General features: G+C 37.2%; 1 pseudogene; it reads right to left on the bottom strand.

Annotated features, from left to right (window-relative positions):
• Positions 1-9,206: 9,206 nt before the first annotated feature.
• On the bottom strand, positions 9,207-10,133 carry LOC137763850 (small ribosomal subunit protein uS5 pseudogene; annotated as a pseudogene).
• Positions 10,134-11,307: the final 1,174 nt, after the last annotated feature.

The raw sequence follows: 11,307 nt of genomic DNA, 5'->3' as shown, positions 1-11,307 counted from the left end.
AAACTGATGAATTCATAAAAGTGCTAACAATAGATCAAGATAAAAAAAATTAATTACATGGGGAACAAAAAAAGGAGGTAATGAAAATACTGAAGGAATTAAGAAAAGCTATCAACATAAATGTAGATTACTGTAAAAAGGAACTAGAAACTGCAAGGAGGAACCAAGAAAAACTAGAAAATTTGTTTTGCTGAGATGAAAGCTGAGCTAAAGGCAATGAATAACGCAGAAGATCAACTAAGTGATCTGGAAGACAGAATAATGTAAATCACCCAATCAGAACAGCAGACAGAAAGCCAAATGAAAAAAATGAAAGCAATATAAGAGGCCTATGGGATAATATAAAGTGTGCCAATCTACACATAATAAGGATTTCAGAAGGATGAAAAAGAGAAAAGGGGACTGAAAATGTATTTGGCTCGGTGGTTTGTGACCACCTAGAGGGGTGGGATAGGGAGGGTGGGAGGGAGGGAGATGCAAGAGGGAAGAGATATGGGAACATATGTATATGTATAACTGATTCACTTTGTTATAAAGCAGAAACTAACACACCATTGTAAAGCAATTATACTCCAATAAAGATGTTAAAAAAAAAAAAAGAAAAGAAAATGTATTTGAAGAAATTATGGCTGAAAACTTCCCAAACCTAAAGAATGAGACAGATATCCAGACACAGGAAGCACAGAGTGTCCCAAACAAGATGAACCCAAACAGACCTGCACCAAGACACATTACAATAAAGATAGCAAGTTAAAGATAAAGAGGATTGTAAAGGCAGCAGAGAAAAACACAGAGTTAGTTACAATGGAACCCCCATAAGGGTATCAACTGACTTCTCTACAGAAAAACTGTGGGCCAGAAGGGAGTAGCAAGATATATTGAAAGTCTTGAAAGGGAAAAGTATGCAACCTAGAATACTCTACCCAGCAAGATTATCATTTAGAATAGAAGGAGAGATAAAGAATTTCTCAGACCAGCAAAAACTAAAGAATACAGCAATACTAAACCTACCCTAAAAGAAATATTGAAAGGTCTTCTCTAAATAGAAAAGAAGCAAGAAGATATAGGAAAGAGGAAATCACAGGTGGAAAGTAAATCACTTAAATAAGCCAGTATACAGATCAAAAGAAAAAAATATATTTGTGAAAGTGATGATAACAAAAGGAACAGCAAAAGGATAAACATAAAGATGTAAAAGAGGACATCAAAATCATAAAATGTGGAGGAGGAGAGTAAGAAAATGTAGATTCCTTTTTTTTTTAGAATGTGTTTGAGCCTATATGACTATCAGTCTAAAGTAAGCAGATATAGGAAGGGGTTAATATACTTGAAAAGCAGGGTAACCACAAATCAAAAACATACAATCGATTCACAAAAACCAAAAAGAAGAGAATATAAGCATAAAATGAAAGGAAATCATCAAACTGCACAAAGAAAAAGAAAATGAAAGGGACAAAAAAGAAACATAGAATCAACTGGAAAACAAGGTTTAAAATGGCAATAATTATCAATAATTACCTTAAATGTCAATGGACTAATGTTCCAATCAAAATACATAGAGGGGCAGACTGGATAAAAAAAACAAGAGCCTACAATATGCTGCCTACAAGAGACCCACTTTAGGGCAAAGGATACACATAGATTAAAAGTGAGGGGATGGAAAAAGATATTTCATGCAAACGGAAATAAGAGGAAAGCAGGGGTTGCAATATTCATATCAGACAAAATAGACATTAAGACAAAGGCCATAAAGAAATATAAAGGACACTATAAAATGATAAAAGGATCAAGAAGAGGATTTTACACACATCAACATATATGCACCTAATATAGGAGCAACCAAATACATAAAACAAATACCAACAGACATAAAGGGAGAAATTGTTGAGAATACAATAATAGTAGGAGACTTTAACAATGCACTCACATTAATGGACAGATCTTCTAGACCAAAAATCAGTAAGGCAACAGAGATCCTAAATGATACAATAGAAAAGTTAGACTTAATTGATATTTTTTGGACATTACATGCTAAAAAAACAGAATATACATTCTTTTCAAGCGCACATGGAACATTCTCTAGGATTGACCACATACTAGGGCACAAAACAAACCTCAACAAATTTAAGAGCATAGAAATTATTTCAAGCATCTTCTCTGACCACAACAGCGTGAAACTAGAAATCTACCACAGGAAAAGAAATGAGAAAAAACTAATTACATGAAGACTAAATAATATGCTACTAAAAATCCAATGGGTCAACAAGGAAATCAAAAAGGAAATTAAAAAATATCTTCAGGGCTTCCCTGGTGGCACAGTGGTTAAGAATCAGCCTGCCAATGCAGGGGATATGGATTCAAGCCCTGGTCTGGGAAGATCCCACATGCTGTGGAGCAAATAAGCCTGTGCACCACACCTACTGAGCCTGTGTTCTAGAGCCCACAAGCCACAATTACTGAGCCCATTAGCCACAACTACTGAAACCCAAATGCCTAGAGCCCATGCTCCACAACAAGAGAAGCCACTGCAATGAGAAGCCCACACACTGCAACAAAGAGTAGCCCTCACTTGCCGTGACTAGAGAAAGCCTGCATGCAGCAACAAAGACCAAAACTAAATAAATAAATAAATAAATTTATTTAAAAAAATACCTTGAGACAAATGCCAATTAAAACACATCCATACAAAATCTATGGGATGCAGCAAAAGCAGTTCCTAGAGGGAAATTCATAGCGCTACAAGCCTTCCTCAGAAAACAAGAAAAATATCATAAAAAACCTAACCTACCACCTATAATAATTAGAAAAAGAACAAACAAAATCTAAAGTCAGCAGAAGGAAGGAAATAATAAAGATGAGAGAGGAAATAAATAAAATAGAGATTTAAAAAACAATAGAAGGGACTTCCCTGGTGGCTCAGTGGTTAAGAATCTGCATACCAATGCAGGGGACACAGGTTTGATCCCTGGTCCAGGAAGATCCCACATGCCATGGAGCAACTAAGCCCGTGCGCCACAACTACTGAAGTCCGTGTGCCCTATAGCCCGTGCATCACAATTACTGAGCCCACACGCCACAACTACTGAAGCCTGTGTGCCTAGAGCCCATGCTCTGCAACGAGAGAAGCCAGCACAATGAGAAGCCTGCACACCACAACGAAGAGCCTGCACACCCCCGCTCACTGGAACTAGAGAAAGCCTGCATGCAGCAACAAAGACCCAACACAGCCAAGAATAAATAAATAAAATAAATAAAAATTTTTAAAATCTGTTAAAAAAAATAGAAAAAAGTCAATAAAACCAAGAGCTGGTTCTTTCGAAGGGTAAACAAAATTAACAAACCTCTGGCCAGGCTCACTAAGAAGAAAAGAGAGAGCATCCAAATAAACAAAATAAGAAACGAAAAAGGAGAAATATCAACCAGTACCACAGAAATACAAAAAAGAATACTATGAACAATTATATGCCAATAAATTTGACAACCTAGAAGAAATGGACAACTTTCTAGAAACATACAGTGCACCAAAATGAATCAAGAAGAAAGAGATAATTTGAACAGACAGATCACTAAAAGTGAAATACAATCTGTAATTAAACAAAAACAAAAAAACAAACAACAAAAACAGAAACAAACTCCCTACAAGCAAAAGTCCAGGACCAGCTGGCTTCACAAGTGAATTCTACCAAACATACAAAGAAGAGTTTTACCAATCCTTCTCAAACTCTTCCAAAAGATTGAAGAGGAGGGAACACTCCCAATGATATTCTATGAAGCCACCATCACCCTGATACCAAAACCAGACAAAGATACCACCAAAAAATAAAATTACAGGCCAATATCTTTGATGAATATAGATACAAAAATTCTCAACAAAATACTAGCAAACTGAATCCAACAACACATAAGAAAGATTATACACCACAACCATGTGGGATTCATCTCAAGTTCACAAGGATGGTTCAACATATGCAAATCAATCAATGTGATACACCACATCAACAAAAGAAACAACAAAAACCACATGATCATCTCAATAGATGCAGAAAAAGCATTTGACAAAATTCAACATCCATTCATGATAAAAACTCTTACCAAAGTGAGTATAGAGGAAACATACCTCAACATAATAAAAGCCATTTATGACAAGCCCACAGCCAATAAAATACGCAATGATGAAAAGCTGAAAGCGCTAAAATCTGGAACAAGACAAGGATGCCCCCTCTCACCACTTCTCTTCAACATACTATATTTAAAATAGATAATGAACAAGGACCTACTGTATATCACAGGGAACTCTGCTCAATATTCTGTAATAACCTAAATGGGAAAAGAATTTGAAAAAGAATAGATACTTGCATATGTATAACTGAATCACTTTACTGTACTGAAACTAACACAACATTGTTAATCAACTATACTCCAATATAAAATAAAAATTAAAGGAAAAAAAAGGATAGGAAAAAAAAGTCAGTCAGGTCTACTTGATCCAATGTGGTTTTCCTGTGTGAAACTCTAAAGCTGTGTTTTTGTTCCCCCTCACTGAAAAGACCATATGGCCTTCATTGTGTAAAGATAGAATTTTATCCATCCAACTCTGTTTTAGCAGAAGTATAAATTCAATTACATTTGATAAAGATAAAAAGGAATCTTCAAATTGTCCATTACACAAAAATAAAATAAAGGACCCTTGTGCTGACTATTTAGCCCATGAACAGAAGTAAAATGTCATGTACATTATGGCAATTTCTACAGATTACAGCTACCATGATTTTATGTGTTACATTTTATATGGAAGTAGAATAAACAAAATTGCAACAACAACAAAAAGCACTTTGTTTCCCTCCATATTTCTCATTGAAATATTTGAAGTACAAAACCGGTTATGGCCTAAGAAGCCTTGTAATATTTGACAACACTAGTGACCACTGCTGAAAAGGTTTGAGATTTTTTTAAACAAACAATCAAGAATGGATTAATTTGATACTAATTTTATCACAATGAAGTTTTTAGTGAAAGATTCCCATTATCAGATTTTTTCTAATTTGTTACTGCTGATAACACAAAGGTTAAAATTTAAAAAAAGAAAAATGAGCAGAAGAACCAAATAGACATTTCTCCAAAGAAGACATACAGATGGCCAAGAGGCACATGAAAAGATGCTCAACATTGCTAATTATTAGAGAAATGCAAATCAAAACTACAGTGAGGTACCACCTCACACCGGTCAGAATGGCCATCATTAAAAAGTCTACAAATAACAAATGATGGAGAGGGCATGGAGAAAAGGGAACCCTCTTACACTGTTGGTGGGAGTGTAAATTGATACAGCCACTATGGAGAACAGTATGGAGGTTCCTTAAAAAACTAAAAATAGAACTACCATATGACCCAGCAATCCCAGTACTGGGCATATACCCTGAGAAAACCATAATTCAAAAAGAGTCATGTACCAAAATGTTCATTGCAGCTCTATTTACAATAGCGAGGACATGGAAGTAACCTAAGTGTCCATCAACAGATGAATGGATAAAGAAGATATGGCACATGTATACATAGAATATTACTCAGCCATAAAAAGAAATGAAATTGAGTTATTTGTAGTGAGGTGGATGGACCTAGAGTCTGTCATACAGAGTGAAGTAAGTCAGAAAGAGAAAAACAAATACCATACACTAACACATATATATGGAATCTAAGAGAAAAAAAAAAAAAAAGGTCATGAAGAACCTAGGGCTGAGACGGGAATAAAGACACAGACCTACTAGAGAATGGACTTGATGATGGGGGGGGAAGGGTAAGCTGTGACAAAGTGAGAGAGTGGCATGGACATATATACACTACCAAACGTAAAATAGATAGCTAGTGGGAAGCAGCCACATAGCACAGGGAGATCAGCTCGGTGCTTTGTGACCACCTAGAGGGGTGGGATAGGGAGGGTGGGAGGGAGGGAGATGCAAGAGGGAAGAGATATGGGAACATATGTATATGTATAACCGATTCACTTTGTTATAAAGCAGAAACTAACACACCATTGTAAAGCAATTATACTCCAATAAAGATGTTAAAAATAAATAATAAATAAATAAATAAATAAATAAATAAGTAAAAAGTCTACAAATAACAAATGATGGAGAGGGCATGGAGAAAAGGGAACCCTCCTACACTGTTGGTGGGAATGTAAATTGATACAGCCACTATGGAGAACAGTATGGAGGTTCCTTAAAAAAGTAAAAATAGAGTTGCCCTATGATCCAACAGTCCCACTCCTGGGCATATGACCAGACAAAACTAATTCAAAAAGATACATACACCCTACATTCATAGCAGCACTATTCACAATAGCCAAGATATGGAAACAATCTAAATGTCTATTGACAGATGAAGGGATAAAGAAGATGTGGTATATATATACAATGGAAAATTACTCAGCCATAAAAAAGAATGAGATAATGCCATTTGCATCTACATGGATGGACCTAGAGATGATCATACCAAGTGAAATAAGTCAGAAAGAGAAAGACAAATACCATATGATATCATTTACATGTGGAATCTAAAATATGACACAAATGAACTTATCTATGAAACAGAATCAGACGCACAGACATAGAGAACAGGATTGTGATTGCCAAGGAGGAGTGGGGGTTAGGGAGGAATGGACTGGGAATTTGGGGTTAGTAGATGCAAACTATTACATATCGAATAGATAAACAACAAGGTCCTACTATATAGCACAGGGAACTATATTCAATATCCTGGGATAAACCATAATGGAAAAGAACATAAAAAAGAATGTGTATATGTGTATAACTGAGTCACTTTGCTCTACAGCAGAAATTAACATAACTGTAAATCAACTATACTTCAGTAAAAAATAAATAAATAAATAAACAAATTGGAAGGGAAGAGGTAAAATTGTCACTATATGCAGATGACATGACACTAAATAGAAAACCCTAAAGACTACACACAAGAGCTACTAGAACTGATAAATGACTTCAGCAAGGTAGCAGGATACAGGATTAACATACAGAAATCTGTTGCATTTCTTTACACTAACAATGAAACATCAGAAGGGGAAATTAAAAACAATCCCTTTTAAAATCACATCCAAAAAAAAAAAAAAAACAGAATACATAGGAATAAATCTGACCAAGGAGGTGAAAGACTTATATGCTGAGAACTATTAAACGTTGATAAAGGAAATTGAAGATGATTCAAAGAAATGGAAAGATATCCCATGCTCTTGGATTGGAAGAATTAATATTGTTAAAATGGCCATACTACCCAAAGCAACCTACAGATTTAATGTGATCCCTATTAAATTACCTATGACATTTTTCACAGAAATAGAGCAAATAATCCTAAAAAGTATATGAACCACAAAAGACCCAGAGTTGTCAAAGCAATCCTTAGGAAAAAGAACAAAGCTAGAGGCATAACCCTTCCAGACTTCAGACAATACCACAAAGCTACAGTAATAAAGAAACATTTGTGTATTGGCACAAAAACAGACATATGGAGCAATGGAACAGAATAAGAGCCCAGAAATAAACCCACACACCTACAGTCAATTAATCTTGGACAAAGGAGGCAAGAACATACAATGGAGAAAAGACAGTCTCTTCAGCAAGTGGTGTTGGGAAAGCTGGACAGCCACATGTAAATCAATGGAGTTAGAACACACCCTCACACTGTACACAAAGATAAACACAAAATGTCTTAAAGAAGTCTTTAAGATAGACATGACACCATAAAACTCCTCGAAGAGAACATAGGCAAAACATTCTCTGACATAAATCATACCAATGTTTTCTTAGGTCAGTCTCCAAAGGCAATAGAAATTAAAGCAAAAATAAACAAATTGGGCCTAATCAAACTTATAAGCTTTTGCACAGCAAAGGAAATCATAAACAAAATGAAAAGACAACCTACAGAATGGGAGAAAATATTTGCAAATGATGCAACTGACAAGAGCTTAATTTCCAAAATATATAAACAGCTCATACAACTCAATAACAAAAAAATCAAACAGTCCAGTCGAAAAATGGGTAGAAGACCTGAATAGATATTTCTCCAAAGAAAACATCCAGATGGCCAATGGGCACATGAAAAGATGCTCAACATTGCTAATTATTAGAGAAATGCAAATCAAAACTACAATGAGGTACCACCTCACACGGGTCAGAATGGCCATCATTAAGGGATCTACAAGCAGGAATTAACACAACATTGTAAAGCAATTATACTCCAAGAAAGATGTTTAAAAAAATATATATCTACAATTAACAAATGCTGGAGAGGATGTGGAGAAACGGGAACCCTCCTACACTGTTGGTGGGAATGTAGGTTGGTGCAGCCACTATGGAAAACAGTATGGAGGCTCCTTGAAAAACTAAAAATGGAGTTGCCATATGATCCTGCAATCCCACTCCTGGGCATGTATCCAAAGAAAATACTAATTTGAAAAGATGCATACACCCCAATGTTTATAGCAGCACTATTTACAACAGTCAAGACATGGAAACAGTCTAAATATCCATCAACAGATGAATGGATGAAGATGTGGTCTATAGATACAGATATAGATAAAATGGAATATTACTCAGCCATAAAAAAAGAATGAAATAATGCCATTTGCAGCAACATGGATGGACCTAGAGATTATCATACTATGTAAAGGAAGTCAGGCAGAAAAAGACAAATATCATGATATCACTTACATGTGGAATCCTAAAACTGATGTAAATGAACTTATTTCCAAAATGGAAACAGACTCACAGACATAGAAAACAAACTTATGGTTACCAAAGGGGAAAGCAGTTGTGGGGGGAGGAGGATAAATTAGGAGTTTGGTATTAGCAGATACAAACTACTATATCTAAAATAGATCAACAACAAGGTCCTACTGTATAGCACAGGGAACTATATTCAATAACTTGGAATAAACTATAATGGAAAAGAAAAAATTATCACTCTTCATCAATTCAGGCAATTTGGGCACTCTAAAATACAATTTATGTAGGAAACTATACAGGTAAGGTAGGATAAATCCTTAATTCTTTCCTTAAATGATGATTATCAGAGTATCAGCCTGGTACAGCAGTGACTTCCAAAGGTGCCAGATGAGTTTTGAGGTTCTTTTTTCCTTTCGCTCTCTTCTTTTTTTTGTTCTTTATGAACTCATGGATTTTTTTTTTTTAAACTAGCTTCATTCACTTTATTTTTCCTATAGAAAACTATGTGGTGGCTACAGCTGGAGCCTGAGTCCTCTGCACGGAAACTCTGGTGTGGGTCTTTACAAGATGGTCAGTGAATTCCTGATATGGAGACTTGGTGAACACCGTCTCTTTCCAGAGGTCAGGAGTGAGATAACTGTAGGTCTTGGAAATGGCATCAAAAGTGGCCTTGGAGAAGTTGCCCAGCGTGGCAGTGCAGGCCCTGGCAGAGGTGTAGCAGTCGTCAATTCGAGCCACCATCAGTAGCTTCTTGGGCACAGGGGCTGAGACGATGCCAGTGCCCCTGGGGGCAGGGATGAGGCGCACCAGCACAGAGCCACAGTGGCCAGTCACCTTGCAAGGGACGGTATGGGGCTTGCCGACCTTGTTCCCCCAGTAGCCTCGTCGCACGGGGAAGATGCAGAGCTTGGCCAGAACGATGGCCCTACAGATGGCAGTGGCTACCTCCTTAGAACACTTCACACCCAAACCAACATGTCCGTTGTAATCCCCGATGGCGACAAACGCCTTGAACCTGGTGCACTGGCCAGCACAGGTCTACTTTTGCACAGGCATGATCTTCAAAACCTCGTCCTTGAGGGATGCCCCCAAGAAAAAGTCAATGATCTCAGATTTCTTGATGGGCAAAGAAAAGAGATAGATCTCCTCCAGGGGCTTGATCTTCATGTCCCTGACCAGGCGGCCCAGCTTGGTGATGGGGAGTCACTCCTTGTCCTCAGCCTTGCCTCCGCGAGCTCCGTGGCCTCGGCCCCGGCCCCGACCGCGACCCCGGACGCGACCGCGGCCCCGGCCCCGGACGCCGCTGCAGAAGCCTGCGCGGAAGCCACCGCAGCCTTCCATTCCAGGGCCCCCGAGGCCTCCGGGGCCTCCCGCATCACCGGCGTCATCTGCCATTTGGTGTTTTTACGGAAAAAAAAGCAATGAACTCATGGATTTTTATATTTTCCACATGTGTCAACCAATTGTAGTCATTATTCTTTTTTGGCTGCTCAACTTATCGCATCTTTAGGCAGTGGGCACCCTTTAGAACGGCTGCTATGTCCCTTTGGCGTGTCCTCAGACATCTCTGAGAGCTTCCTCTCCTTTGGGCAGAACAGGAAGTCCCAAGCTCACCTGAGCTTTTCCTGACCCAGACCCAGAATCAAGCATTTCTCCAAGGAGTCATAGTTTCTTTTAGTGGGGGAAATTTCCAATTTTTTCTACTCTAAAATACCTACATTTCAAAATGAAGCTGAATTTAACTACATTATCAAGTTGAAAATCAACTTGTTTCAAAGACTAAAAACCCACTTACGTGCTGCTCACGAAAGACATTTTAATTACTATCACCAGGCACACACAAGTAAGATTATCAAAGCACTTTGGGCATTTCCTCACTGGTTCTGCAATATTCCTGTTAAGTTGGTACAAAATAGTTTATCCCCATCTAACAAGGTGAGCTGAATAGAAAAGCAGAAACTTAATTGTACAGAATATTAGAGGCATGTAAACCTTAAGGCATCAGTTATGTTCTCACTATTAACAAAAACCTAGTCAAGACTTTAAAGAAATTGTACAAAGCGGTCAAAAACTATTATGCAAATGATACTAACTGGCAGTTATTTAATTAAATGTTAGTTAAGTAACTTAAAAGAAGTGTTTTGATCATAATTTAAACATTTTATTTCACATAAAAATAGATCAGGATTAGCCAGGGATGTAATGTACTGGCTAGAGCAAACATTTATTTGGTCAGTAAATATTTATGTGCCTAGAAACATGGGACACTAACATATAGTCTTTTGGGCTGTGATGTTTTAAATTAATTTTTAGAGATAGGATACTTTTCCTGTGACTTTAAATCAATCACAATCGAACTATTCCACAACTGTCAAAGGTAGGATTACAGTATCATGATCTCTTCAAAAGACAGACATATGAAGAGGAAATTGGCCTAATTTCCAGAGATATCAAATCCCTTGAGGTCCTTGGCATTTGATAATCCCTTGTTTTACACTGTGGTTCGGGTTAGGTTTTCAAGTTATAAATCTGGATTATTCTTATTTTGGTTGCCAACTTGTCATTATCA

The sequence above is a fragment of the Eschrichtius robustus genome, chromosome 4 (genome assembly GCF_028021215.1).
Source record: "Eschrichtius robustus isolate mEscRob2 chromosome 4, mEscRob2.pri, whole genome shotgun sequence".
Lineage (NCBI taxonomy): Eukaryota > Metazoa > Chordata > Mammalia > Artiodactyla > Eschrichtiidae > Eschrichtius > Eschrichtius robustus.
This window is presented reverse-complemented; position numbering and strand designations above follow the sequence as displayed.